The 26,755-nt window shown below is 37.7% G+C and overlaps 1 protein-coding gene across 2 annotated transcripts in view; it reads right to left on the bottom strand.

Moving 5' to 3' along the window:
• The window catches only part of OXR1 (oxidation resistance 1), a 446,972-nt gene that overhangs the window by 239,479 nt on the left and 180,738 nt on the right, over positions 1-26,755 (bottom strand). The window lies entirely within an intron of this gene.

Below are 26,755 nucleotides of genomic sequence, written 5' to 3'. Positions count from 1 at the left end.
ATTACCTTTGATGAAATGATTTGTAACATGCTATTGCCACATCAATTGCATTCTGTTTATTCATTTTAGGAAGAAGGAATCAGAATAAATAAGACTATTTTAAGATTTTTAGGCTTCTATCCAACATTGTTGATTAAAAGGAACGTATTTTTAACAGGGCCTATTACAAACTATCTGTATAAAGCATATGGGATAGCTGATTAAAATGTAGTTTTGCTTAAGCACAACATAAGGCAACTCCAAGCCTAATCAAGAGAGCTTCTGCAGGTAATAATAATCTGAGCCAAGGCCCAATGTTTTATAGTTAAAATGACAATGTGGTAAAATAATATATCTTAATTGCCCCAAATAAAGACACAAGAAACAAGAGAAGAAGGTACTGAAAAATGTAGGACTCTTATTTATATATTAATTCAGGAATTGGATGGAAAACATCACTCTGGTTAATATATTATTTCTTGATCTCTTTAAACTAAAGCATCCAATGATGAATATAAAACATCCTTAAGTCATTTTAAAATAAAAATGAAATGAGTTTTTTCAAATGTAAGATTGCATCATTTATTATATTACTGATTGAAAAGGACTTATTTTTGGAAACTTCCCTATTTTGATTCTGATTAGCTACCCTAGATAGGGCATGCCACGTTCTTTCCTCCAACTTAAGAATCACTGGGTGTATCTCTTACAGTTTTGTTCTGTATGGATAATAGTGGCTTACACATGAAGGATATGTAGTGCTCCCAGTACAACGAAGTTGGATTTTAGACTTTCTTCAAATAAACATATTATATAATCTTTAAAAAAAGTTTATAGTGAAAAACAACTTTATTCAAAATAAGAAAAAAATACGTGTTATGCAACTAATTACATATCACCTCTACAGTGACTACAAATCACATTTGAATGCTGTTCATGTATTTTGATCCTTTTTGCAACACTTCATGTCTTCTGTCCTTTTTGTGTCCATCTTCTTTCTTCCTGTTCTCTTGAGACCTATGCTTACAGTTGAGAGGGTAGATATTCCCTTCCTAGTTTTGTATTTATTCCTGCTAATCTTAAAAATTACATTAAATAAATTATTCTTTCTTTTTCCCAACAGCAACTCTATAAACCTACATTTATCTTTCCCCATTATTTTAAAGCTTTTTCCTACTGTTACAGAAGGGAATGTGATCTTCCCCTTATCAAAGCCAATCTCTCCATGTTCTCTAAATCCAATTGCATCCTCTCTATATACTTGGGGTTTTCATGTGCTAACCACTTTCCTCTGTCTATAAGTCCTGAACCAATCAGAAGTGGACCCCGGTGTCTGGGACCCCATCACAAGCTGGCACTTGGAAAAGCAGTGTCCTGGAGAGGCTGTCCTCTGGGCAGCAGAGTTGACAACATGAGCAATGCTGTGGGCAGTTGGGTCCCAGAAAGAGAAGCCAGAGGAGGCAGGGCCATACACCTGGTGTGCTTTTCACAGCCTCAGAAGTCCGTTTCTTCCTTTCGGGAAGGCATAGGTGAGGAAGGATAATGGAAAAGCCAATGCTTCCTTCTAAATCCTTTAGAAAGAAAGTCTCTATTTTATGCTAAAAGCAAGGCATGCAGGAAAGGGAGAAAGGTCCCTCCTCCACCACCTGCTACACCACAGTACTCACCTCAACAGGTTATGAAAAGGATAATATAACATCATCCATGTACAGTCTTCAGCAGTATGCACACTGATATCTTAGTACTCAATGTATTTTTTTTAACTTCCCTTCTATCTTGAAACATTCTGCTTTTTCAGATTCCCTGACACACAATTCTTCTAACATTCCCTTTTTTACTATTCCTTGAAAGATTCTCTTTTTATATTCAACCCCCAAGTATTCTGGAATATCCACCAGGGGTCTGACGGAGATGGGCCTCCTTCTGCTCTACTTTCACTATCTTCCTAGATGCTCTAATCCATTCCATCAGGATTAAATATTTATGTGCTGAAAACTACCATATTTATAACTCCAGTTGCAACTTTCTCCAGAACTGAAAACTTAACATCCAACTAGCTACTTGGCATTATCCATACACATGGCACATCTTAAACCTAACATGTCCTGAAACAAATTCTTGATTCCTTAACTCAGCCCTAACCTTCCTTCCTGTCTTCCCCTTCTGTGTAAATGGCACCACTACCCACACAGTCACTTACACAAACCAGTATTAAGTACTGTATATGGATGGTTTATATTACCCTGGAAGTTATATTTGATCCCTTCCTCTACAACACTCACCACTTCGAAGCCATCAACAGATTCTCTCTGTTCTGCCTCTAACTTCTATCTTAAATCTCTCCACTTCTCGCCATCTCCACTATCACCTTCCTACTCATTACTTCTCTGGACTATTCCCAAAGCCCCCAGTCAGTCTCCCTACAAAAGTTAGACTTTTGTATCCTACTACTTATTCTTCTTACAGCAGCAATAACAAGCATTTTAAAGCATCATCTAAATAGGTTATTCTCCAGCTTCAAAGAATTGAATGTCTTCCCACTGGGGTCAAATGGATTTCTAAATTTCTTTCGACGGTCCATATGGCTCTACATGTCTCCATTTCCTGTCTCACCTTGGCCCACTTTTCTTGGCCACGTTCTAGTCGCCTTGATATCCTTCAAGGTCTCCAAACCTTGGGTCCCATCTCTTTCCCTCCTCAGAGACTTTGCACATGCTGTTCCCACTGACTGAAATGCTCTTGAGTTCCTGATTGCTTCTCTTTTTTAAAATCTCCTCCAAGTAACCATCCCTTACAATTCTAAGTACGAGTCTCTTATCTTCCTGCCCTATTCCCCATCTCCACTCCAGGTTACTCTTTAGCACTATACTCTGCTCATCTGCTTCTCATGGTATTTATCACGAAGTCTAATGATATATTAGTTCACGTCACTTATCTCTGTTCTATCTCTCCCACTTTACTATATGCTCTGATGAGGCTGGAAGTGTACTTCCTCTATGCATCTAACACACCAAAAATGTCTACCACATGAATAAATGAATAAATGAATCAATGAGTGAATCAATCAATCAATTAATTACCCTTCCTCATAGACTCCACACCTGTCTTCATACAGAAGACTTACAGGGCATGAAGTTATGTTTATTTTCTTTATCTCTTTTCGTTTTTAGTTTGGCTCACTTACAATGTCCTTAATCTTTCTCAAGAAATTACTGTCATATCTCTTTGGTTGGAAAACAATAAAATTCATAACAGCTACATGAAAATAGAGCTGTCTCCTGATCTATGACCTAGACCAATTTTGAAATCTGAAAACTATGGTTCAATAAGTGGTCTAAGAAATAGGCTCAGGATAAAAGACCCTTTTAAACATGTGCTGATTTACTGGCATTATTCTAATGAGTATTTCACTTCTGCATTTTTCAGGCCTCATACTTCTGCGGGTGGTAAATTACATTAGGAGGAAAATCAAATGGAGATTGAAGGCAGAAGAGCAAAATATTATACAATAACAAAGCCAGGAAAAGAAGAGCAGGGAAAAAAAAGCCATAGATATACACACACGCACATATATAAACACACACATAATTTGAATTAATTTCTAACTGCATGAAGAACAAACAGAAATTCCTACACAACTCTATTTAAAACAGTATATTCAGTCAATCATCAGAAAGAAATAAAAAAAAATGAAATCTGATGAAGACAAAAAGTAGCAATCCATGTTTAGGTTGGAGGACTTTTAAATCTGTAAGGAACCCTAGTTTAACTATTAATATTACAGTTGCAGTAACAGAACTAATATTTCTTGAGTTCATGTTACAAGTGAATGAAAAATCATTGCCTTCAGTCCATACATGATAAGCATTTGAGGTCAGGGATTGTCTCATTCATATTTGAATCTCCAGTGCTCTGTATTCTGCCATGCACACAGCAACCACCACTAAAGGCTTGACTTCACCTAAGTATAAACAGAATAATCTGGAACACACAAACACCACAAGAAGGATAGCCCTGAAGCTCTCTCATGCAGTCTTAGCGGCTTTATGTCACAAACTTGATGGTGGCACTATAGTTTCAAGGAAGCTGTTCTGGGGTCCTCTTCCCTGTGATTGTGTTAAAATGAAAAGATCAGTGTTCTGGACTTGAAATAAAATTTGAAGACACTTAACCTGAACCTCATAATTCTCTCATCTGTGCAATGCTGGTAATAACTCGTCTTTGTTTTCCTAGTATCTGCCGAGTCCCTTCAATGTTCAAGGTGCTGCACTAGACTACAGGGATCTTACTTGCTGGCATCAGCACTCTGCTTTTTCTTAGGTGTTTAAAACTGACTCTACCTCTTGTTGGGTGGGATATCTTTGGGGTTCTTTGTCATCTCCTGCTCACTGCAGATGTCTTATCTGCAGTTTGCTCTTTGTGAGTGAATGCAGCTCTTCCCACTGGCCACTAATAATTCCTTCCTCAGCCCCAGTGGGTCACCTCCCTTCCCCAGGCAGCCCTCAGACAAAAGACTCTTTCAGTCCAGTTCCCTCTTGTATGGCCACATCTTTCCAACAAGAATCAGCACTGTTTGCCCTGTAGGTGTGGCATTCCCACCATGTGGCAGCTCTTTGCATCCCCTGTCAGAGCTCCCAGGCAGCTACATAGTCTCTACTCCTTTTTCTCATTTTTGACTCAAAGTCTAACCTATCATTTACCCCAAACTCCCTAGATTATCCCAGTGCAGCCCCTTACCTACTTGAGACAAAGTGAAAGCATCCCTCATCCCTTTTCTCTGAGGATTGGGATAGGACAGGCGTCTCCGACCACCAACAGCTCTCTGAAAATCCTGTTCTAATCTGTCAGCTGTTACACTGGCTCAAAGTGGGTGGTCAGCTAAGGGTCACAAAATCACTTCTTGAGTGTGAGCTTTTCAAGTCTTGATTTGGTGGGCTCATGCTTCATTTCAAAATGTGGGAGTAACAGGTGGCTTCTCAGCTTCAGCTGAAACAGAGAGAAAATGTCTAACTCTAACTTCCTGTTACAGATGCAATGTACCTTTACGGACTTTCTTAAGGTCATCATCCTCTGGCCAGGAAAGGATTGGAACTGTGAAAGAAGGTAGTGATAGAAGGGAGAAAACCTTCCATTTCAGGGTCATTTCTAGTTAAAAACATCTTTCTTTCTTTCTTTCCTTCCTTCCTTCCTTCCTTCCTTCCTTCCTTCCTTCCTTCCTTCCTTCCTTCCTTCCTTCCTTCCTTCCTTCCTTCCTTCCTTCCTTCTTTCCTTCCTTCCTTCCTTCCTTCTTTCCTTCCTTCCTTCCTTCCTTCTTCCTTATTTATTTTCTTTCTATATATTCACTGAAGTTTTATTGAGTCCAATGCCCTATGCTAAGTGCTGGGGATACAACAATGAATAGAAAATGGTTGCTATCCTTTGGGGAATAAAAGGGATGGATTTATTAAAAAAAAAAACTATAGAAAATAATAAATATGCTGGTTACAGGAGGGTAATCCCTCTACAACTTTGAACTTACCTTAAATTCTAATGTTCATGTGGATTTATTTATGGTTACCTTTCACTCAACTTTTACCTTTAACTCTTTAGGTTACTTGACCTAAAAAAATTAGGTTCAGGTATTTGTGAAGGTGAGTCACTGCTATTGGGATATTGGAAATAATTAGAATAAGAGGAAAGTAAGGTTGAGAGTAGAAAAAAAGAGGTAAAGGTAAAGCAGAAGGCAAGAATGGGATGGAAGGCTTTTTTTTTTTTTTTTTTTTTTTGCCAAGAAGCACTCAGCTGAAATGAGGTGGTCAAGTTTTATATTACAGAAGGTGCTTTAAAAAAAAAATCTTAAAAAGTTTCTACCTATTGCCAATGTGTCACAAAACAAGAGATGTTAGATCAAAAATGGCAAGATGGATCTAATCTCAGAATAAACACAGATTTTTTAAGTTGAATAGATTTAGCTTTACAAAAAACTAAGCACATTGGCATTCATGTTCTCATTTTGCCATGGAGAGGTAAAAATCAGGTATACGTGGACTAAACAAAGGCACTTGAGAACCACCAGACTAGATGATCTCACGTTCTACCTGTGATAAATTTGCTTTGGCAAGAATCCCTTAATTCAAATCTATTCCTCTCCTGTCTCTAGCTCTCTGTGCCTTATCACAGAGGAACAGATTTTCATAGACTTTTCTGAGTCCTGTATTCAGGACTGGCTACATAATTTGTGGTGCACAGTGCAAAATGAAAATGTGAGGCCTCTTGTTAAAAAATTAAGAGTTCGAGACAATGACAACAGAATATTAAACCAAGTGTGGAGCCCTTCCAAGCACAGGGCCCATGAGGCTGCACACGCTGCACACCCATAAAGCTAGTCCAACCTATATCTCCTGATACAATCCCCCAAATCGATTTCCAAAAGCACAGCTTTTTAAATATGATGCTTCAGTACCTAAGAATCTTGTGTAAATAAACATTTCTAGAATGATATTCCAGCTGGATGGGGGTCTTTGCTGTTGGTCAGGAACTCATAGATTGCAAGTCATTGCTCAACCCCAAAGAATTCATTGATTATGAATTCAAATGTTGTCTTAACCTCCTGGCAGTTAAAATTTGTCTTAGTCAGTTTAAGTTAATCTTTGTGCAGAATTACTATCAGATCTTAAGAATCATATTCTAAGTATATACAATTTGATCAAAGACAACTGGATGTTTCAAAATAATCCCCATGTAGAGAAAAGGATACTGACAGTCTTAAGCCCTGGGATGGGAAGCAGCTGTGGAGGAAGTTTGCCATCCTTCCATTTTGCACTAAAGCAGGAAGTACTCAGATGGATGGAAAGGACATTTATTCTGCAGAGGCAGGAGACATTTCTGGGAAGGGTACTCTGGCCATCATGCTAGGCTAACCCACCATTATTCCTCCTTTAGATATCACTGTGGTCTCCTCCTTCTGCTTCCACTCTTTCCTCTCATTCAACCCATTATCCACACAAAGAACAAAGTGTTTTTTAAAAACATAATTCAGATAATGTCAGCCCCTCCAGTGGCTTCTCATTGCACTATGGGTAGATTCCAAACCACTCGCCATAGCCTGCAAGATCTCACATGATCCGGCCCCTGCTGACTTCACTGGCTTCGTCTCTGTGCTCCCCCTCACTCTCTCTGTTCTGTCCACATGTGCCTTTCTGCTTTTAGAAATTGAATTAGCCTCAAAACTTTTGTACTAAAAGTTCTCTGTGCTTAAAATGCATCTTCCCTAAAAATTCATGTCTGGTTTCTTGTCATCCAGATTTCAACTCAAAAGTCCCTTTCAGAAAGACCTTCTTTGATCATCCAACCCCAAGTTGTCAACTCCCCCATCACCCTACTTTATTTGTATTTTCTTCAGTCCATTTATCATTTCCATATCTCACAGTAAATTATCTGTGACTGTAACCCCTTCATTAGTGATGGGAGACCTGTAAGTGTGCCTGCTTTGTTCACTGATGGATCCCAGTGCTTAGAGGAAGGTTTGAGGCAATAACAGCGGTTTTGTTACATAGTCAGATACTTCATTCTTCATTAACTAAGAAGAAAACATTATACACTTTCCATCATTTAAAAGTGACAATTTCCCTGCAGAGATTTTTTAATATACAGGGAAAAGAATGGCATCTTAAATATAGCACTTCCATGTATAGTATATGCTGCATTTCTCCATAATGACGATATTCATTTTATCTCTGGTAATTTCTCAGGAGCTCAGTTAACTAGTGTACACACAATGACAATCTGTACCACAAAATCCACAAAGCACTACAAACAGCAACTAGACATAAGTAGTCACTTATGATTCCTGGATCATTGGCTTTTGTCACAGTAAGCAAATGAAAGCTCAGTGACTAAATATTTAGCATTCACATCTCAATGTCACAGGCAACAAAAATACTGCTTTATTAATTCAGACAATGATTTGCAATTACAAGGTACTGCTGAGACAGTGACAAGCAAGTTTTAGAAGGAGAACAACTCTTTTTTTCTATCACTTCTGCTCCTACTTAACTTCAAGGAGTCAGAACCCAAATATTGCTTTATCTTGCTATACACATCAACTAGTTATATTTCTATGTTTCCTTTCTTCCCAAACATGAAATGTAGAATAAGATTCTAGAAATTATTCAAAAATCTAGGAAGAAGAGGGAAAACTGTGAAACTCGTTCACAATTCTTGTCATGTACTCAGTTAAGGGCAGTAGCAAATTTGGAGGCAGTGGTAGGTCTGCTGTGTAATTTCATCTTTCCTACACAGTAGAAGCAAAGCATCATGTAAGTTTGGGGAAACAAACCTCTGGATATATAGAGAGTTATCTATTTTGTTATTTTTACTTCTGACAACATAGAGTAAGAAAGATAAACCATGACACACAAAGGTTTGTGTCACAAAGGAGAAGAGATTAAAATGAGTATATTTTCATTAAACATGTGCACTGTTTTTCCTGACTTAGGATGGCCCTCACCAAATGGTAGTCAATAAAGACCACCAGAAATAACCACATTTTTCATGAGAATAAATACTAGCCCAAAACAAAAGCAGTAATTAACAAGCAGTTATTCTGGTAATCACCTCCTGATTAAAATAATAGTTATCAAAGAAAGTAGGACATCATATACTTTTTAAACATCTCTTAATTCTTTAGCTAAAGAAGTAAAACCTGCACGAGTTGGCTCCTTGCCATATAAGATGAAATTGCCTTGGGAAAAAAAAAATCAACTCCAAACATTTAAAAAAATGTTTTCTAAAGTGACATAATGCAACGAGCCCAAAATGTATCATGTAATTTACACAAATACACAGCTTAAGATGTGATTGGAATGGAAAATAGAGATTCAACAATGATTTAAAACAATAATCCTGAATTAAAGTCTGACTTAAATAAACTACATTCCTATGGTCCATGCTGCGATTTAAAGGATTTGGGATCTCATATAAAATTTGGCTTTAGCTGAAATATGTGGGCTGCAAACTGTCTCATAAAATTTGTTCATTAGGAAGCAAAATTTTTACTATTTCTGCAGATAGAATATTTCCTTCCATATATTTTTATTACATATGAATTACTCTCCTGATTGATTTAATTATAAGAGAGAATGTTTTGGGATTTATGTTGAAACGAATACTCCATGTGCAGATCACTGCAGTAAACAGCAAAAATACATTTGAAAAAAAAAGTTTGGTCTTAATAAATGTAGATACCTGATATTCATACAATTGCACTATTTTCTTAAAAATTATATTTTACAATGATATTGCAAAATGGAATGCATAGCAAACACTATATGCAAATTTCCATGAGTCTCCATAAGAGCTTTTGGTGGCTATTGGTTAAGGACAATTATCATGGAATTATAATAAGACAATTAGCATGGAATTATAATAAGAAGACAAAGGTCAAACACAATATTCAGAGATGAACCAGGATATTTGAATCCAGTTAAAAGTACACTAATTAACACTATAAATGAGTTTTCCTGGGCAATATACATATACAGTAAGAATAGGAGAAAAATAGGGCCACAAAGTGGGCAGAAACTGAAATGCCCATATTTAACAATAACTTGAAACATTCTCTACCAACATATGTCTGGCCTCACTTTCTGACATGCACTGATGACACACACACACACACACACACACACACACACACACACACACACACACACACACACACACACCCCTACATGCACAGACACACTATATATGTGTGTGTGTGTGTATATATATATATGTATGTATGTGTGTGAGTGTGTGTGTGTGTGTGTGCAGTGACCACATAAATTATTCCACAGAAGCTTTTTCCCCAGTAGATATTTTCAAGAATGTCAAGTAATAAAACCTTCACCAGATGAGCTAGGTATTTTATAACAAGACTGTATTGGTTCAACTTTTACTATGACTATTTTCTCATCATTACAAGGCTAATGCCTTCTCTTTATTTTGAAATAAAAGCAAGGCAGGCAGAGAACATTACAGAAAAATGCCAGCTGAATGTGGGTAAAATTTTCTAATAGATGAAAAAGAATTACCTGTCACAATCACAGAGAATTGACTGAGTACCAATGACACATATTGCTCCATTAACTGAGTCCCAATATGAATTTAGAAAGATTATAGGTCTCAGGCTTTTCTAAGTCAACAAGTCAATTTAGTCAGTGTTAAAATACCCAGAGTTTATCATCAGAGTTTATCATCATCAAAAGCATTTATGAAATCTCCCTGTAAAACATCCTCTATTAAGTGCTGAACTAGTGCCGTTTACACAGACAATGGCTTTAGTGGGTACGAAGTTTCCTCCACATGCTGAAGGGTGTCAAAAATATCACTTTTCTCTAAATCAACTTAAATTTAACACTGAGCATCCTGTGGCAGGACATTCAATCCTCAGTCATTTTTGTACTTTCCTCCCTTGCCCAGAATTGTGCACAAATCACAGGATCTTAAGCATCACCAAAAGAAAAGGAAGGGCCCTTTCCCTTCATCCTCCCGTCATTGGCCTACATGGGTCTACATTTGTCACAGACTGCATGGAACACATTGGCCCACATTGGTCCACCCACTGTCTCAGCTGCATGGATCATTCAGTGCCAGTGATTCTGCTATTTCTGGGCCTGCTGCAAGCAGGGGAATCATCAGTGTGGCTGTGGCAATCTCCCTAGGGGTATTAGCAGGTCATCCTCCCTGAGATCTTGCTGTCTCATCACTAGCTCTCTGGCTTTCATGCAGTTCCTCTCTCCCCAGTTATTGGTTGGAGCCAGGTGACGAGTTCTGGCCAATTAGCTGATAACAGAAGTAATGTGTGTCACTTCTGGTCCATTAGTTACCAGTCTGAGACCCTGCAGTTCTCTTTCTCCCCTGGTATGACACTAGCAATGTTGTGAACGGTGGCTGTCCTGCCAACCACGTTCCTGGAGTGAGAAGATATAGAGCAGAACAAGGGCATGCTATCCATGATAGAAATAAAGCTTGAATAGAAAATAAACCATGCTGTTTTACACTACTGAGATTTGGGGCTAGTTTGTTACTAAAGTATAATTTAGCCTAACAATTCTCAAAATTGAGCATGCATTGGAATCACCTGAAGGACTTGTTAAAACACAGACTGCTTGGCCCTACACCCAGAGTTTCTGATTCAGTAAGACTGGGATTGGACCTGAAAAATCATATTCCTGATAAGCTCCCAGGTGATGCTGATGCTACTGGTCTAGAATGTAGACTTTGAGAACCACCAACCTACCATCCTGACCGATATGCACTTTGTGCCTCTAAGTGACACACAAGCCCTTCTTCTGAACCTGGGGCCCATCCCCAGGGCTCCGTGGACCTGGATGGGAAGATGATTACATCTTTATTCTTGTTAACCTCTGACTGAAGTTTTAACAGTTCCTTTTACTATAAATGTAGATGATGAATCACAATTGTATTCATAGTACCTGTAAGTCTATCATGAATAAACAGCAGAGATATTTTTATACCGCTTTATAGTTAAAAATCTGTGTTCATCACCATATCAGAGTTAACTATTAGATCTTCTTAGATCTTATTATTTTATGAATCAATAAACACATAAATTACTATATTTCAACCTTAAAAAGTATTTTGATCAATGAATTTCAATGTAATGGCTTTCTTTGTAATCCTCACCAAACTACTGAAGGGGCCCATGGCATAGAAATGATGAATAATACCAGAAGCACCATCCTTTCAGCTCAGACTGAATTCTTTCCTGTCTTAGGAAAGTTCTTTTTCCACTAGCTGTCCTCCAAAGAACTCTTCTGTCTTCCATCTTACCCCAGGATACATAGCATAATCTTTTCAACTAATTTAGGATTTTACAAAAGGTAGAAAGAGCAGACTTCCAATAACTTCTGCTTTTTGCCCTGCAAAATTCCCTATGACAGGAAAACTAGAGAACCAGATAATTGACTGGAAATGGGGAGGCTTCAAGGGAGTAAAACTTAAGATAAAACCTCAAAGAATTATCCCATCACAGTCCATGTATATAGTATCTCCTCCCTTTCTCACTATATGTATAGAAATGTCTGTCTTCTTCCAAGACTAGTGCAAGTTTTCTCTCTTCTTCCCAGAAACTTTCAATAGTTACCTGATTTCAAGAAGTTTTATTGTATTTTCCATAATAATAAATTGACATGCATTACAGTATATTCACAATTTGAAGTCAGTAACATATTTCTCAAATGTTATAAGGACTATATAAACAATACATAAATATTATATATCTATGTGTATTATCAATACCTATATTCATTTAGTCATTTGTTGAGTCACAAATATCACTGAGTACTGGTGTGCAGGTAAATCAGCTATCAGGCCCAGCTCACTACTGTGAATACCTCCACAAAGGTCAGGCACTATTCTAGGTGCTGGGAACACAGTGATGATCAAGGTAGAAAGGTCTATGCTCTCACAGAACTTAAATTCCACTGGGTGATAGAAGTAATAAATAAAAAAAACAAATGAACAATCAAGAAATGCCAAAAAGTGTTAGAAAATCAAAAGGGCATAACGCAATACCACAGTGCATCTCAAACTTCATTCTGTATAAGAATTGCCTGGTTTTTGGACCAGCAGCTTTAGTGTCATCTGGGAGCTGTTTTGGACCAGCAGCTTTGGTGTCTTAGGTCTCATCCTAGACTTACTGTACCAGACTTTACATTTTAATAAGATCCCACGTGATTCATTTATATATTAATGTTTGAAAAGCATTGTTATAGGCGACTACGTAGTAGCACGTGGTAGGTACTCAATATTTATTCACTTAGTCACGGTGAGTATTCATAAGCTGACTGCATACTGTACTTGCAGGTTGATAAACCACGACACTGATGAGAGTTGGGAGGGTGGTGGTGTAGATACCCTTCTTCAGGCTTTAAACAAATTTGGATCACTTTCAGGGCTCATTTCATACCTCACAGTACACACCTACTGCGTGTGATGGAAGGTCATCAAACACAATTTTTTCTTAAATGGGAAAAAGGCATCGTTTTTAGTGAGACCATAAACAATATAATTAGCTTTAAGTTTTCATTGAGTGCTACTGAAAAAGAAAAAAAAAAACTATACTGCAAAAACCTAATGCTTCAGAACTTTCAGCTTTAGAGGGTATCCAGCTATTTAGCAGGAAAAGGTTATGCTGTAGAATGGGCTAGCGAGGGCAGGAGGTGTCTTTTGGTCCCTGTGGATTATGAGGTATGACCTGCAACATATTCCCTTACTTTCTCTATCTTCAGTTGTCCTATCTGTAAAATGTGGCTAATAAAAATAACCTACTAGAGTTTACTATTTTCAGAGAACTAAACTCTTTCCCATATTTTCTGATATAATTCTTATAATGACCATCTAAGGTACATATCTTCATCTCCTTTTCATAGATGAAGAATCTCAGTCAAGACCATGTCAACACTAGACTGCAGAGCTGGTATTTGATAACAGGTGCAGAGAGCAGCCTTCAAAGAATATGTTCTTACCTTTAGCTTACTCTGCCTCATAGAGCTATTTTGGTAATGTAATACTGAATTAACCTTCATTCCCAGCTCAATTTTTCTTTCAATCTCCTCTCCTATAACAACTGTAAACATAAATGTAGAATGTAAAAAAAAAAAAAAAGTGACCTTGATATTCAACCAGCAGACTTTGAACCCCCAGAAGAAATAAGCATGGGTCAGAAAGATACTGACATCTCAGGAAAGGATAGAAGCACATTCACATATACAGAGTCCCAAAAGAGCAAGGAATAATTTTTTAAAATAGAGAAATTCAGTGTGACCTGACCTTTTTCCGATTTTAGTTAACATAAGAGTCACATTGGAAGTTAATTAACACTGCTGATTTCTGGACTCCATCCCCAGAGGTTCTGATTCCGTGGAACTGCATTTTAAATAGGCTCCCCAGGGAGGTCTTGTTCAGCTGGTCCATAGACCCCCGTCTTGGATATGGTGTAACAAAGAATGTATAAAATGAGGAGAGAAGTGAAAAAAATGACAGGAGATAAAAGGAGAGCACTCAGAGGAATACAGGAGGAAGAAGAGCACATCTGCGAGGAACACAGGTATGGATGTGGGAAATTCACATTTGAATCTGATGGAGGCAATGTGCTATGCTCTGCCCGTCAAGCAGTTCTGCAGGCTGGAGTGGCTTTTCTCTAAATTGCAACATAGTGGCAACACTGCTGAACCCAAAGGTCCCCACCAACCACACCTGTATCTGTAGCTACAGCATTTAAGAAAGCAGAATAATTTTTAAATTTTAAATGAATTTTAGAAAGACTTATTTTTAATACTAGTTCAATGGAAAAGTCTCTTAGACCAAAGGCCCACTCCAGCTACTTCTGTACATATAACTATAGCTTTCCAGGATGCAGAAAATTTCATAATGCATTTTAGAAAAAAAAAAAATCTTTTTTAACATCAGTTCATACGTAAAGGCTCTTGTCTCTATCTCCCTGATCTTCAGAAACCTAGACTCTCTTGTTTAGGATTCTCACTGGTGAAGTTTGTAAAAGCATTAACAACACAATTTGGCAAGCATTAATATATAATATATTAATGCCAATTATCATTAATTAATTAATATTAATTATATTGCATTAATTAATTATATTAACACAGTATAATATATTAACATAATATATTAACACTAATTAATATATAATATATATTATTATTATATATAATATATGAGGGGTTAATTGGTCTGGAAGATAGAAGTCTAGTAGGGCAATGCTTCTTTTCTCCAAGACTTAATTAGCTTTTTTATACCTGCTCAAATACCTGTAGGTAGGCATCTAAAACATGCTAAAAGATCTGAAAGACTGTAAGCAAACAATGTTGTATTGGGGCCTGTTTCCAGAGCCTGCAAGAAGGAACAGCAAACACAAAGCATTCCTTTTACACCCAGCATTGTGCAGGTGACCTCCAGGTTGCTTGTGCTTCGTGCGCAGAGCCTCAGAGAGCCATAAAAGCAGACATTCCCAGTCTTAAGACAACTGTAATGGATACAGTGAATACACTGCAGAATTTCCCATTTTGCTGTGAATTCTCTGAGGCTGTTAGACACAAACAAAGCAACACTTCATCTGAAGTCTTAGCTTTCTTTTTAAAGTTTTCTTCTGAGAGCTTTCCGAGATAACTCTATTCGAAGATATCAGAAAGTTTTGGAGAGGGGGAAGACATGAATTAGCACATAGCACTTGCTAAAAGTTTGATGAATTAAACAGTAGTCAGAAGGTAAGCACTGAACAAATGAATTCTCTCATTCCCAAACTGTGCCCCAAGGCACCGTGGGGCATAGGGGAATTTTAAATTTTCAAAGAAAACACATTGACATCTAATGAACAGCATGTAAATGGCTACTTTTCAGCTGTTTGATCCTAATTACTTAATACACAAACTGTTAGTTATTTATTTTGGCCTAGGGTCCCCGTAAAAGAATTCTGAGATGAGTGAACCCCAAAAGTTTGAGAACTTCCGGTATGTCTCATAAAATACAACCAGATAGCATTTTATGCATTTTTCATTTGTTTTCATTTGCTTTTCCATTGTTAAATCTGGAGGTAACATAAAAAAGATGACCACTTGTAAATACGTTAATGTGTGCTAAGCATTGATCTAAACACTCATGTAAACCATCTCAATTGTTCCCTGCAAATTTGTCATTCTTCGCTCCATTTTACAGGCAAGGAATGGGGACTAAGAGCTGGACTCACTTGCTGGAGGTCACACACATTCAGAGCAGGTAGTGTGCCCCTGGTGCTGATGCTTCTACCCACCACCACACTATTCCTCACCACGTGGGACAGTATAAAAGTGTGGCATGTAATTCAACCAGCCACTGCTTGCTGTCACAGACTTGAAATCAAAAAATTTCACACAACCAATATTTTCACACTTCTAAAATGCCACAGATTTCATAGGAGCTTTTTATGGGGGTTGGGAAGAAAAGATACATTACAACATTAATTTTATGTATTGGTTAAAAAGGTTCTATTTCAGATTGGTTAAAACATGAAAAAAAAGGTGCCTGCGAGTCAAGGAAAAACTACTCACATTGGCATACGCATGTGTACGTGTGTTTGTATACACAAATGAACATGTTTGTCTGCGCGTACATATTAATTTCAGTTTTGTTAACTGACATAAAATATCAACTAAGAAATTGGGGAGAGGACACGCATGAAAAATTGCAAAGATAAATTGGGAGCGGGAAAGAAATGAAAAGAAAGGAAAGCAAGGCCAGTTATCTAAGCAAGACTGGCAAAGGGATAACTTCTTCCAGAGAGTAGGCAGCCAAGAGAAAGTCTGTTGCTATTGTATTTAGAATCAGTAGAAATCTGGATGCTCACATATCAGAGGAGCAGATCTGAAAAGAGTGGAGAGAAATGAATGATAACCCCAGATTGAGACATAGGAGGGTACTTTAAAAAGTTCATGGAAAGATTCACAAACTTTCTGAAGTACCCTTGTACCAGTTAGTGTAAAGACAGGGAGGATGCCCAGGACAATCAAAGAGGCTGGACACTGTCATTTGTTTAGCAACAAATAAGTCACATAAGTACACATTCCTCAGATTGGCACACAAGACCCTCCATAACGCAAAATGGCATTAGCTCCTACAGCTCCTCCACATACAAGCTCAATATGCCAAATCCAACTTACCCTGGTCTTGTGCCTTCTTCAAGCTGAGGTGACAAAAGAAAAGCCTTCCACTCAGCCAGGGATACTGCCAAGGGGTACTGCCCAATTACGTTTCCATCTTTCATCCTTCTAACCATCTCTCAAGGCATACCCTAAAGCCCACACTTGTAAATAGTGCATCCTCCTACCTTCCATAAGATACACTTTCTTTTACCTCTGCAACTCAAAGCATTTTAAATCTCCCTGATGACACTGACCATATTCTTGTGCTTTACTCCACAGGTAGGTTTGAAATATTTTGGGCAGGTAATACATTGATTCAATGAAAACAATAAAATACACCAAAGCAGAACACTATTGGCTGGTGGTAAGGAGAAGGCTGGTGAAAGGGAAATGTATTCCTTTTTATATATCTGTGGCTCAAAGCATGATGCCTTACACATAATAGTACTTGTCTTGGATTAAGTGTCCCCCCCAAACTTGACCCCCACAGTGACAGTGTTAAGAGGGTGGGAAATCCTATTATGGCAATTGAAAGGTGGGGCCTTGAAGAGGTGATTAGATTGTAGGACCATGCCATAGTGAATGGATTAATAATGGTTGTCAGGGGTGCAGTTTTGAGTTCTTTAAAAGGGCAGCATGAAGAGTCTCTCACTCTCTGCTTCACCAGTTTTGCAATATGATACTTGGTCATCACTGTCACCACCATGAAGGCTCTCACCACCAGATGTGTTCCCTGGACCTTGGACTTCCCAGGCTCAGAAACTGTAAGCAATAAATTTTGTTTTCTTACAAATTATCCAGTTCTGTGTATTTTATTTTCAGTAACAGAAACAGACTAATACAGTACTTGATAAACATTTGTTGTATTTAAAGAAAATAGGGCTACAGGTAGGGTGATCACACATCCCAATTTGCCTGGGAAAATTTAGTTTAAGCTAGTTGCCTGGTATAATTTCTAATGGTGCCCTTATTTTATCTCAAGTGTTTCAATTTGGCCAAAAACTATATGGTCACTTGACTTACAGGAAGAAAAGTTATGTGATAGGTGAGAAAAATATGTTGTAGGAAAGGTTAATTTATTTCTTCAAAATCATAGTGCAAGGAGGACATAAGGCAGTGGATGAGGGCAGCCTCTAGAAGCTGGACAAGGTAAGGAAATAGATTCTGTCCAGAAAGAACTGCAGCCCAGCCAACCTTAGACAGTGATTTTAGACAGTGAAACCAAGGTAAGGCTTCTGACCTCCAGATGTATAAGATAATAAGACTGTGTTGTTTCAAACCACTATGTTTGTGGTTAATTTGTTTAGCAGCAATAGAAATCTAATACAAGGGGCAACACTAGAACCAAATAAGGAGGCTATTACTGTAGTCCAGAATAAAAATATTAAGAGATCAAATTACAGTCAATGGCAGTAGGAGTGGATGAAAGGGACATAAAAAAAGACCAATTGGACATGATAGGAAGAGATAAGATCAGGGAAGAATAACGATTGAGTTTTTGGCTTGGGTGACTAAATGGTCCCTTTTTCCCAGAGGTGGAGGGGTGCACCACAACAGAAGTTAAAGTAGGGTTGGGGTGGAGAGAGAAGGGCAGATGGTTAGCCTGGCTGTAAACATACTGTGCTCAAATGGGAATGCAGCAGGTGGTTGGCTCTACACACCCGGAGTTCCTAAGATGGCACTTTCTGCTTTCACTCTCTTGAGAAAATATCAACTAAGGAACATGCACTCTACTTTGAGCGAACATCATCAGTCTTTGTTCTCTCTCAACGTCCCTCTCATTATCCTCTAGATTGACAGAAGTTGTTTGCCTGCATTTCTCTCCACTTTCTTCTGGAAAATGGGTCAGACATCCCTTTCTCCCCTCCTGTTCCCTCCCATAGGCTCTCGTCCTCTTCCTCTGTGTCCAGCTGCACCACCTTGTTGTTGGAAGGTATCCCTGTCCTCCCTCTTCTTATTACTGCCTGGTCAGATCAAGCCATGCCAGCTTGAGGACTCAACGGTGCCACCTTCTTAGTGAGTTCTCCCTCACTCCCTGTGGGAGGAAGCCTACAGAGCATCCTCTCGATAAGCCCAGACGGTCTTCTCCTTACGCACTACTTCTGTTACTCTTACCTGCAGTTTTGGCAAGAGATTCTGTGGGAAACAGAACTGTCCACAGTCTTTCAATTGTTAAAGGATTGTTGCTTCACCTTACTACCATGCATGCATTACTTATGACTTTGAAAACCAGACTTTTATTACTGTAGCATCTGAAGATAGTGCTTAGGAAAAGACAAGCTTTCTACTTTAATCAATACCAGAAAAAAAAGACAGTGCTGCAGGAAACTATTTATGCACAGAGCAAAATCACTGGGCAAACCGAAGCATCCTTACATGGCTGCTAGGTATTTTTAAATTTCCATCTCATGGTTACCACAGGAAACCTACAAATCTATCAGAGAACATACCATGTTTGGAGGGACAGGGTTCTAAAAGAAAATGACCATTGTCATTTTCAAAAGCATTGTCCATTATCTGTATATAAAATACATTTATACTTCTGTAAAGATCTTTTGCCCATTTTGACTTTTTGACAGAGTCCACTATAAAAGTGAGAGATTTTTATTAATATGTTTATATTTTTTAGGAGAAAAAATTTTAGTCTGTCAATAGTGAAAAACATGAAGTTAAATTTATAGAGACTGAGGGAAATTTCTGACTTTGAATCCACTTAATCAGGCAACATTTGTCCATTTCTCTTACTGACATGGAATAAAAAGGTGAGTTACTGAACCACCAATCAACTTCTTTTGTCTGCTTTTACTTGATGTTTTGATATATGTATACAATGTAGAATGGCTAAATCAAGTTATTTAACATATGAATTGTCTCACATAATTATCACTTTTTGTGGTGAGAACACTTAAAAGCTACTCTCTTAGTCATTTTTTTTTTTTTGGCTGTTGGCCTGTGTGGGCATCTGAACCCTCTGGTGCTTGGTGTTATCATCTCCACACTCTAACCAAGTGAGCTAAATGGCCAGCCTACAGTAATTTTCAAACATATGATATACGAGGACACTTGAAAAAAATCATGGAAAAATGGAACTGAAAGATAATATGAGTCTTTCTGAATGACAACCCAGCAGCCCCCAGAAGCCCCCGGGGCTCCTGAGCCAGGATGGAGGATGCCCAAGGGCCCCAGCCACAGCCCTCTGATGTCTGCATCCAGTCCAGTGACAACTCAGTCACAGCGGGAAGCCCCCCAGGGCTACTGAGCTGGGGTTGGGGGGCCGAGGACCTCCCCATAGTCCATTTATGTTGCTTACAACAAAATACCTGGAACTGGGTAATTTGTAAGAAAATGAAACTTATTGCTTACAGTTTCAGAGGCTGGAAGTTCAAAGTGCAGGGACAACTGGTGAGGATCTGGTGAGGATCTTGTCCTGGTGGTGACTACAGCAACTCAGGCAATCATATGGCGAATATGGTGGGGCGGAGAGAGAACTTCTCACGTGCTCTACTTTTAAAGTCCTCAGAACCACACATCTGACCCCCATTATTAATCTATTCACTACAGCATAAATAGGTGGAGCACAGAGGGTTTTTAGGGCAATGAAACTACTCTGTATGATACTATAATGGTGGATGTGCATCGTTATATATTTTTCCAAACACCACGAATGAATACTAATGTAAACTATGGACTTTGGGTGAGTATGATGTGTTAATGTACGTTCATTAGTTGTAACAAATGTACTGCTCTGGTGGGGGATGTGGATAATGGGGGACATAATGGAGAGGTTGTGCATGGAGGCTTCTTGGTGAAGATGGAGTTAAGTGGATGATTTTAATGCCTACTCTCACGGCATTATTAGGGCGTACTTTCTAAATGAAATCATGCTTAAGTGATCATATCAACCCCCTCCCTCACTCCAGATGGGGCTGGAAGTGCTCTGTCAGGCATTCCCTCACTAAGTTGCATTTTTTTCTTTCCATTACTATCAACTCTCTATTGACTGACACTTTCTTTTCTTTTGTATATGCCAATATCCTCCAGTTAAATCTTGCCCTGCAGGTCATTCTCAGTTGACTGCTCTGCTACATGATATTTGCTATACAATTTAACTGTTGGAAAGCAATCTTATTTCTTTATTTTCTTTTCCCTAGTAATTAGATCTAGCTGTTACTGCCATGTTTTCCAATAGGAGTCAGATGACCAAGTAACCTAGGATATTGCTTGACAGTTTTCAACAAACTTTCACATATTCAGTTTCATTAGCTGTGAAGGTTATTTTATCTTCATAGTAACTTAAGGACCAAACAACAAAACATTAAGGAAACTATATCTGGCGAGACACATTCTACTCATTGCTGTAAGAATTAATCTAAATGATTTCACATCATGACATGTGTAAAGCCACTGATCACTTAAAAGTCTTTGAAGCCTGGAACAGGAGATCCATAGTGAAGTGAAATCAAATGATTTAACAAAATGAATTCCACAGTTGATAAGAGAGATGAGGGAGATTTTAGTACTTTCTCTGCTATTTATGTCTACAGATATCTCATGCCCATCAAATTATTTATTAATTGTCTACTGTGTGCCAGGAACTATACAGGGCACTGTATAGCAAAAATGAGAAGTAGGTATTTTTATCCCCATTTCATAATGAAGAAACAGTGGTCAAGAAAATATATGTAACTTTCTCAACATCACTCAGCTTATAGGGACTACAGATGGGATTTGAGCTCAGTGTTTTCTGATTACTAACTCTTGTTCTTTCCAATACCCCACATTGCCTTGACATCTTACCTACTCAAATCTAGAGGATTTACTTAGTAGGATCCCTTGGGAAGGGGTTTTAATTCCTGCTCTTTGTTCTTGCCTGCCAGATCATTTGGGAGCTCAGAGCACACATGCCCACAGCATAGGCCTTCAGAGCTCCCATCACTAACACTTGCTCCACCAAGATGTACTAATATAGAGAGGCCATGGGAACAGCCTGATGCCACATATTCTAAGTCTTTTCTGCAATTTTGTACCTTTTCCTTATTAAATATCCATGGTACATTTAAATGTAAGTAAGCACGGTATCTGTCTCAGATCTAGTACCCCCAGTAAATGTTTGTTTAATGAATGAATGAAGGCACCAAGGAATGCTATGTACATGTTATTTTTACGTGCTCATTCTCCTATTACCCAAATTTTCTGGTACTTCTAATTTCTTTTCTCACATTTTCTGTTCTTGAAAGCCCAATAGCATCATAAGTATATAAGAAACTTAGAATTCATTACTTAACCTACCCCTAATTCATATGCATGGCCATGAGAAGGAAGATGCCACAGAATAAAATAAGCATTAATGGATATAATTAATTATAATTTTAAGGCATAGATAATGACCTAATAGAAATCAAACTATGAGTCCATCAAGGTATGTTTTAGACATATTTTTCAAAGTAAAACAGGTCAAAATGTCAATGTAACAGGTGGCAAAATTAAGTTGCTCCATGTAGAGGATGATTTATACTTTTCCTTCTCAAAAGCTAGCTTTAGGTACAACTTTTTTCCCTCACGGCTCATCATAAGAATTTACCCTCCTGGTTCTCTAGCCCAAAGACACTTACTATTTATCCTTGATTTCAGGTTATGCTCACTTTCAAAGGAGTTGGTCAGACGTTCTTACTGGAGAACCATTCACTATTCAAAGCTTAGAAAGCTTTGTTTATGTTTAAAGAAACATCACTATTCAAATCTTCTATATCCTGTCATGTTATATTTCTGGTATTCAGTCTCTCCTTATTGTTGTAAGTCTTTAATACAATTTTCTACAAGTTTCCTCATTGATATCCACCATGTAGAATTAAGAAGCTAGGAGAAAACCATGCTTCATGGTTTCAGAATAAGGCCTTCTGAGGCCCACTCAATATGTCGTCATTAACTTTATGAGTCTTGTGTGTCACAAATGGTGCAATTGCTTAGGACTCCAGGATCCAAGCATGGTTTACTAAACTGCTTGCCTGTCTTATGATGACCACAATATAAATATTTCAGAGAAATGAGAAGCTGTTGCCATTCATCTCATCATTCTTGCTTAGTTCTAGCCATGGCCTGGTTCCTCTCTTCATTTACTTGGTAAAGTGTCCTAACAGTACTGGAGATGATTCTATAAGATTCAGAGATACTAATTTATTTCATTCAGTGACCTGGAGCAAGGAAGCTTTTAAACAATAACTGTCACCTTAATTTATTTGCAAAGTATTCAATCATTCTCTTCCGTGGATTCATAGGACACTTTATTGGCCTAAAGAGTGTTTCACAAACATTAAATAATTTGATCTACACAACCTCTTGAGAGAAAGGCAAGGTGGGTATTTTTTTTTTTATTTCTATGAGCAATCTAAGGTTCAGAAAGCTTAAGCAACTGTATAAGTTTACACAGCTTGTGACTGGCAGAGGGGACACAAGAAGCCAGATACATCCTCCAGTGCTGGAGCACGTTTTGCTATGTTATGTCACAAGTTTTTACTGCTTATTGAGGCTTTAACCATGTGTGCCACACATACCTTCTAAACACTCACTGTCTAGTTCATGAAACAAGACAGAAACACATGAAGGAAGGAAGCAATACTATCACTCAGATGGTCCGTGACTGAAATATTTCTATAGTTTATTATGACTCAATATCCAGTTGACTAATCAAAATACATCAATAGGATAAAAGAAATAGAATTTTAAGAGAAAAGACATTATTATATCCATAGCAGTTAATATTTTTCCATAAGCCTAATTAAAGTAAAACCTACTTGTATCAGGCCTTTACTAAAGTCAAAAGAGAAAAAATGCAGAAAGTGAAATAGCTACAATAGATCTGAATTTTAGAAGCAAGATAAACGGAGAAACATCACAATGCAGAGAAGCAAGAGCTGAGCTGGGTCTGCATGTCAGTGTGTGATGTAAACAAGATCAGCTGATCTTTCAGGGTTTCTCCTTTTTCTTCATCATCTTTCCATCCCTTCTCAATTGCTTGTCGCATATAGCTTGAGGATTAATGAAAAAATTAATCAGTTCTTTGAGGACTGCTGCGGGAGAACAAAGCATTCCAGAAATTTGAGGCATTGCTACTCAGTTGTTAAAAACATACAGAAAACTCAAGGAGTGGTGAAATGCTTGTAATATACTATCACAGCTCCTACAGCTTCCACCTACATAACTAGCCAACTTCACAACTGAAAACATTTTCTGTAAATATGCCAAAACTGTTTACATTCCCAGTAAAGTCTCTTAGGCTCATTCTTTAAATCAAGTTTAAAACTCTAATCTTTTGTTGAGTAAATTCTAACATACAAATCGTTATAATCCCAAGTGCTGCTTCCAGTGCAGAAATAACTGTGAATTGCTAAAGAATAAAACAGGTATGAATACTGATTAAATCTACAGCAACTGACTCAGGTTATCAAATCCTGAATCTTTATGCAAAGGCTTGTTCGTGTAAATTCTATGTCAATTAATTGGCCATCTGTAAATAGAAGACATAAATACCCCAAGTTGTATTCCTCTATGTTTACACAAGGAAGGTAAAAACATGGCTGCTGTGTATGGCCAGGCAGGTTGTACACTGCACAATACGGATGGGTGGGGGCAATGGTGCCCTCTGGAATTATGTAATGTGGCAGCCCTATAGTGAATTTAGTGAAAGTAACTGTTTTCTATTAGCAGTGGAGAAAACGTGATGAGAAAAGCTGAAGTAATACTGTAGAAGGCATTGCACAGAGTATGTCAATGGGAACTGTATAAAAGATTTTGATTTATGATGCCATTAGGTATAGTAACAGGATAGCATGCATAATTATTAGCAGCATAAAGTTAGTACCAATTTCCAAAATAATTTAAACAGACACATTCCCATAGAAATGGACACTATAAGACAGATACTAACACAGTACTATTCACGGCATACACTAAATATTTAGACTAAAAAAGCTAATTATCGATATTATATTTTTTAAAAAGTTAGTGTAATATTAAGTTAGGATGGAGTAAAAATGATCAGCCTACTGAAAAATCACTCTTTTTCTCCTCTTCTGAAGTGGTGGGCATTAAACTGGTATAGTATTCAATGAAGAATATCTAGAAATTATCAAAAGTAGAGGACTAGAGTGGATTTAGATAAGAATCTTGAACTATCTTAGGTTATTTAAGTGCTGTTCAATTTAATTTCCTACTTTAGAAGAAAATATAAACACATACACACATTCTCCAACTTTTCTTAAAAACCTATTCTAATTTTTACCTCTCACTTGTAGGAAAACCTTTTCTTGCCACTAAAAGTCATAATGGGTTTATAATAAAAAAAAAAACGCAGTAGGAAAAATTAAGGAACAGTTCTCAAGTATAATCAAAGTACTTTTAGAATTAATCATATAGATTATGTTAAATCTAACTATTAACTACCTCAAAGGCACCAGGATTGTCCCACTAACTTCTCACCCTAATTTACCCATCCCTCATCCTAAAATATTCTCTTTTTGTGGGTGTAGCCAAGTCCAGTGTTTACTACTTTATATTCTTAATTTGTGCTAACTCCTTTAATTTTACAAAAACCCTGTAAGGTAGGGTTTTGTATTTTCCTCATTTTACTGATGAGGAAACTAAGGCACAGAGAGCTTACATCACTGGTCTTGGCCAAAAGCTACTAAACAGCAGACCAAGCTTTGGAACTCAGACAGTTTGGCTACAGAATCTATGCTTGTAGTCATTACACTGTGCTGCTTCTTTATTCTCTCATGACAATTCTATGAAATGAGTACCGGTTTATTGTCTCCATTTTGCAGATGAGGAAACAGGCACAGAAAATTTAAGTAATTTAACTAATTTCACCTGGCTCAGGGGTTGGCAAACTATTCTGTAAAGGGCCAGATAGTAAATATTTTCAGCTTGCAGACCACGGGGTCTCTGTCACAACTACTTACCACTGTTGATTCAGCACAAAAGCAGCCACAGATAATACATAAATAAATGAGTGTGGCTGTGTTCTTATAAGACTTCTTTTATGGACACAGAAATTTGAATTTCATGAAATTTTTATATGTCACAAAATATTCTTTTTCTGTTTTTTTCTTCCAACTTTTCAACAATGTACAAACCATTCTTAGGTCAAAAGCCATATAAAAACAGTCAACAGGCCAGATCTAGCACCAACTACAGTCTGTCTACATTTGGCATAGCTTGCAATTGTTGGAGCTTATATACTAATCTCAGGTAATTCAACTCCAGAGTTTATATTCCAAACCATGGCAATCAAAAGAAGTCCTTCTCAAACCTGAACATACACAGAGATCTCATTAAAGTACACTTGTTTAGATTACCATAAACCCTCCTAGGCACTGAAACCTACATATCCAATAGTGTGTGCTGTCCATGATCCGGTGCTGAAAAACTCCTGCCTTCCAAGCACACTTTGAGTAATAAGATTTACCCTCTGTCACATGGGGGTACCAATTTACCTGGTAAATTAAAACAAAACAAAACAAACAAAACACTTTAGATGACATAGACCATATGTTGTCAGTCCTAAGGGAACATTAGTCTGAAATTCACATGAAATATAATAGGTATATATTTCTCACTAGATTCACGATTGCACACCACGACTAAGTAATCAAACTTTTGCTTTAAAATTGGACAGGCTGTTTGCCTTCCAATGACAGTAGCATGGCTCACATCAGCAGGAAAGAAAGGTACTGGCAGAATATGAAAGAGAATGGGGGCTTCTCATCTGTTTTTTTAAAAAATTTTTATTGAATCATAATTGATTACACATATTTTGGGGGTTCGATGTTGACATATGTTGATCAAATCAATATTACTAGTATATATATCTTACAAATTGTACTTATTCTTTATGCCCCTTGTCCAATCTCTCCCTATCCTCCTCTTCCTCTCCCCTCCCACATCCCACCTCTGATGACCCTAGACTTCTTCTCTCCCTCTGAAAGAGTAATGGTTACTCTGTTGATTTGTTGCCTAGATGATCTGTCCAATGCTGAGAGGTGTGTTCAGGTCCCCCAATATTATCATAGAGCAGATGCTTCTTTGGTCACTCTGGC

This window comes from Cynocephalus volans, chromosome 15 (assembly GCF_027409185.1).
Source record: "Cynocephalus volans isolate mCynVol1 chromosome 15, mCynVol1.pri, whole genome shotgun sequence".
NCBI classification, from domain to species: Eukaryota; Metazoa; Chordata; class Mammalia; order Dermoptera; family Cynocephalidae; genus Cynocephalus; species Cynocephalus volans.
Note: the sequence above shows the minus strand (reverse complement) of the source record. Positions and strands in the feature narration are given on the sequence as shown.